This window comes from Silene latifolia, unplaced genomic scaffold (assembly GCF_048544455.1).
Source record: "Silene latifolia isolate original U9 population unplaced genomic scaffold, ASM4854445v1 scaffold_57, whole genome shotgun sequence".
Lineage (NCBI taxonomy): Eukaryota > Viridiplantae > Streptophyta > Magnoliopsida > Caryophyllales > Caryophyllaceae > Silene > Silene latifolia.
In genome coordinates, this window is record NW_027413480.1 from 2,817,877 (window position 1) to 2,823,726 (window position 5,850).

Consider the following 5,850-nt stretch of genomic DNA (forward strand, 5'->3'; position numbering starts at 1 on the left):
GTTACGGAATTTTTAATTAGTTCGATATGTGGATGACATATTGATCATTGAGAATGATTTAAGACTTTTGGAGTATTATAATACATCTTGAATATCCGGATTTATGAAGATAAATCCACATGATATTAGCGTCAGTAAGAAGTCTTATGTTGATAAGATTCATGACTAGTTCAATTTAAATTGAACATATTTGATTGATTTTATTTGCTTCCGCTGCCGAATCAATTAAAAAGAAATGATGTATAACACTTCATATGCTTTGAGTATGATGAATTGTTTTCAAAAATCGAATTTAAGTAATCTTTACCAAGTAAGCTATAAAGATTACCCTTAAGTGCTTGCAGAAGCATTAAGGAAGTAAAGCAAAGTGTTTATGATGCAATATTGTGTAAGGGTGTTACACAAGTGACAATTGACAATTGAGATTGCGCATGGTTTCCGACAAAACCATAATCAAAACACACTAGGATGGTTAAGATACCATTGTGGCAATGTTAATTAAGAAGTAGATTTTCTAGAATCGTTCTAGGCAATAAAGAACAATGAGAGATATTTATAACGGAAATTGAGTACACTTGCGATCATGAGATGTGCAAGAAGGAAGAGTCCCGCACACTCGCGAAAAAAAAGTGGGAGCTATTCTAAGGATAGAAGGCCTATGTCTTGATTGGATCTCGACACGTACTCAGAAAGTTTTGTGATGCAAATGTATACATTACAAAGGAAAACGAGTATGTAGTGAGGTTGAGTAAGGTACAAGAAATTGATAAAACCTACTAACCAAAGCCTTCTCAAAGGCTAAACATGATGAGTCATGTCATTTCAATTGAATTGAAATGAACAACTACGTACAAGATCAAATTAGATTATAGAACATGAAATAGTAATCAGGCATTGACTATTCATATGTGATAATCGCATTTGTCGTTCGAGTTTTACTTTAAAACTCTTTTATTATACCTTGTTACATCCAAACGGGTTGTAGAGACAATTGAACCCCGTTAAAGTGAACACGGATTAGCATTGTATTCGCCCATAGTCACTTATATGAGGTGACGTCTCGAAGTGACTAGAGTATGATGCGATTGATGGCAAGTTCAAGTGCCATACAGTCATGTGAGATGACTAGTCGATCACATAGGCAGACTGTTTGGAACACTTTGTGGGGCAGTGACCGCTTATAGAGTTCTGGCAAATTTATAAAGCCTGGTCGTGGCGAGAGCTACTATAGTATTCTAATGAGTCGATTCTTTGACTAAAGACTATTCGCCTAAGATGGCACAGTTTCTGATTAACTTTGATTTGTGTTACTACGACTTTCGTAAATGGGGTCAAATGGGCATATTTTGGGTTATGATGGATGTGGCTAGTCGAAGGGAATAAGTGCGATAGGAATTGTCCACCCCCTTGTCAGGGTTAAAACAATATCTCAGGGCCACTCGAGGAGTAATGAACTGGAAATGCGTGGCCACGCTCGGAAGGTATCCATGGTGGATAAATTCCGGTCAATCGATTATTCTCCGGATCGAGGAAACCACTCTCGATATGATCACTTGCAAGTACGACCGAAAGACACCTTGCATTGAGTGGGAGATAGTAATAGGACAAGAGAATTGGTGACGCACACTTGTCGAGGACAAGTGGGAGATTGTTGGGAAATGTGTCCTCAACAATAGTGCGATCACATGATTTAAATATCATTATTAAATCTCATTACAAGAATACGGAAGGGATGATACATAATATATATAGTCAACTGGTCCACACATATCGGTAATGATTGGCTGGCTAGAGTTTGACATTGCTGTCGTGCGACGGTGGTGATCAGTTGATCCCTTGAGGTCACACCTAAAGGACGATTCCCTTAATTGAAAAGGTTAATTAATTGTATACCGATCTGATTAATTAATTCCTTAAAATTGAACAAATTATTATAAAAGAGAGAATAATGACATCTTATTATAATGTGATTAAATGAGATTTTATTTAGTAATTTAAGAAGTTATATTACTAAAATTAATCGGTGTTTGCGAAACACGCGAGATGAGAATGATAAGTTAGTTATAATTACAAGATATTGTGAATTATACTAACTAGTAATTAAATGACCATTTTATGAGAAAGTAATTTTATATTACTAGTCAATTTGTTAAATATGATTTATTTAATTTATAAATGATATTTAATTTGTTAAATATGCATTTTAAATTAAAACAAGACATAAGACATGTCACATGTCACATGACATACAATTGTACAATTGACAAAAATAAAATGGACTCAATATTACAAGGAAAACCGTTTTATATGTAGTGAGTGGGTGTTGATGGTTTTTGTTATTTAAATAATAAAATAAACATCATGATAACACCTACTACTAGCTAGCTTTTCTTGTGAAGAACAAAAGCAAATTGGGAAGAAAAATTTGTCTACTCTATGCCCTCCCAACCGGTTTTCCATACACAACATTAGAGAGAAAATTTTCTCTAATTAATTCATTCTCACTTTTTATGAAAAACCTCCCTTCTCTCTCTTGTTCTTCACAAAACTCATTTTTGTGAATCTAATTTGTTTAAATCAAACACTAATAATACTAAAAGTAGTATATGAGTATTAGTAATAGATTTTAAGGTAAACCACAATATAAACATCTAGTACATGTTAGTTTGTGGGATTAAGGGATAGTTTTGGGTGCAACTAATTGGAGGGCTTCTAATTTGAAGTCAAGTATGTTCATCCATTAATGGAAAGCTCAAGAACTAACAAGAAGGAGATCTTGTTGGTGCCCAATATGACCGAAATTATTATGGTGAGAAAATGTTTTCTTATCTTCTTTTATTAAAGTTTGCATGCATAAAATCCACCTTTAATTTTATGACAAATTAATTTTACATATATGAGTATGTTAGTATGTATATGAATCTACATTTCCTTCACTTTTCACCCGGATCTTTCCATCATCCTTGGAACCGATCCCTCGCCAATGGTACTACTCCCTTGACCCGAAGAACCTTACTACCTGGGATGAGGTCGCAGTTGAATTTGTTAAGCAATATGCCGACAATGTCGAAATCCAAGCCAATACCCATACTCTTGAGGTCCTAACTGTGGACATGGGTCACGGGGGCGCTTGGGAACAAGCGTTTGCATTTGTGGACTCGCCACCAATTTATTGTGGAAAATTGGAAACCGTTCGAATACCTCGTGCCATGTCAAGACACAAAGTAGTGACATGAACACCAAGAACTCGTTACCCTTAGCATTCTATGTCTAGAATGACTCTCGTGGATGCCAATGAACACGGATGTTCACAGAGATCTGGAGTAAGGGGTGAGGGTACGTATTAGGAAGCTCTTTTGATCGAACACCTAATCCTGCCCGCCTCGATAGCGGCCTCTACTAATGATTAGGGAAAATCGTCTATACTTGATATATTGTCGATCATATGCATGCAATGCAACAAACAAATAGATTAACCCTAACATGTGAGAATTAGACGAAGTCGGTGAACAATTAATTTAACATACAATTAATGTCGAGGTAGAAATTTAAGTTAATTGCATGTGAAAGCATACAAGCAATACAATAAAAGAAATACAATAATAAATGAAATAATGAAAATTACAATAATTACATCGGATTTAATGATTTATGTCGGAAATACATTTAAAACGGACGGTTTTTAGAAAAGAAAGAATAAATAAACAAACAAAAATTAGTTGATAATACGAGTAATAGTTAATTAAATACGTAAACTAATAAACTAAATCAAGGCAGAAACGGGAGTTCAGAGACAGAATTCAACCCGGAATAGGCGCAGCAGAGTACTGCGTCCCTTGGAAGAGGCGCAGCACCTGCTGCGTCCTTTCCTCAGTGGTTGCCTCCTGCGGAAGAAAGATTTCCGCGTTTCTATTATGGAATAGCGGATTAGTCTCGTTTCCTTAATATTTTGTGTGAATATTACGGGAGTTATTTTACTAAAGATCAAAAGATTGGAAAATATGGAATAGAAATATCCGGAACATTCCAGAACATTCTGACTTGGTTATTAGAAAATGAAGACGGTTTTTGACCCGGACTCCAAATGTACTCTAATTACTGCCAAAACGGCCGTATCGGAACGTAGATGACAATTAAGAGGTAGACACAAGTGTTTGAGCGATCACTTGACGATAAACTTACGAACTGTCACAAATCGTTCCGTATACCAAACATGCAGCCCAATCATCACCGGGTGGCTTGCGGGAGGTGCAGAAATGAGGTATCTACACTAACCTAGAATGACAAAGAGGGATTCACCGAGTTCTTAACCCGTTAGAGGAGGGTAAGCACTCGGTTGGTCAGCAAGCCGAGTGAGTCAACCTTGGTGGAAAAATTTGTCAACAATCTCCGCCCAGTATATGCCAACTTACTGAGGTACCAAAACATTAAGACCTTCCAGGATCTGCAAGTCCTTGGGACACGAATTGAAGACGACCTCCGAAAGGGTGTCCTAGCCAAAACCATCGGTAGAGGCTACGAGGGATCCACATCAACCAGATCTCGCCCCTATGGTCAGACGAACAAGATTGATGAGGTCAACCTCTGATGCGTGTCATTTATATGATGTTTTACACCCTATTTTACACGCATTTCAGAGCTCAATTGAGTAGTTTATGCTACTATTTCCCTTGTTTCGTGTATTTCTTCCTTTTTCTTGTGATTTTGTAGGAATATGAAGATTTCAGTGGAAAATAAGCCACTGAGCTTGGTGCGCGTTTCAAGGCCTAAAGATAGCAAAAGCAAGGGTGCGTACGAGTTTAACAAGCAAAGAAGTATTTCACGATATTGCAACCTCGTTCAGATGGCTATATCTCGAGTTCTAGAGCAGATAATCAAGTGATTCTAATTGGAGGTGAAATCTTATCCTCTTAGCTTTCCAACGCCACGTAGAACGCCTGATTTTACCAAGTAACGAAGAAATGGCGGCTGTTTTAAGATCAGTGCGCGCTGCAGGAATCGACAGGATGCAATTCTGTACAGCACCCTTGGTCGATCAACTGGCCTACATGGTCGATCGACCAGAGCACGACATACAGAAGCTCCTATACAGCGCAAGTTGGTCGATCGACTGATGCTTATGGTCGATCGACTGAACAACGGGTCTGACGCAAAATAAAAGATCGAGGAACTTGAAGCCCATAGTACATTAGGTTTAGGAATAAGAACTACGTTGTTTTCTATATAACGTAAGCTAGGTTATTCAGTTTAGGCATCTAGTTTTTAGCATACAGTTCTTAGACACAATTAAACATTCATTAGTTAGATTATTTCCGTCAATAAAGCTACTCTTTTGCAATCGGTTTTTGGATCCTTTCTCTGCAATTTTGTTCGGTATTCTCCCCTGCTTATTTTCAGTTTCTTGATTTATTATCATTCGTAGTATAGGAATTGCTAGAATAGTCTCCCGAAAGCCTATTTATCGTTTTATGTTAATTGTTTATTTCGTCGTTTCAATTATGAATTCTTCTGTTTATTTAGTAAATTTTATTGTTGTAGTTATTTCTAGCATGAGTAGCTAAATTAATTGTGCTAGGATGTAGGGGAATTATAGTGTAGGTGGCATTAGAATTAGGGAGCCCTAATCGCGTGTTGGTCGATCGACCACCCCACCCGGTCGATCGATTAACCTCGTGAGCTTTATTACGTTTTAATTGTTTTAACTGTTATATTTTATGAATCGAATGCATGCGACTAGTTGAATGCTTAGTATTTGACTGACCCATTAGATCGAAAGATAGGGAAGGTTATTAGACTACCAATTAAAATGACTAAACTTTGCTGAGATCGAAAGATAGGTATCGTTTAGAT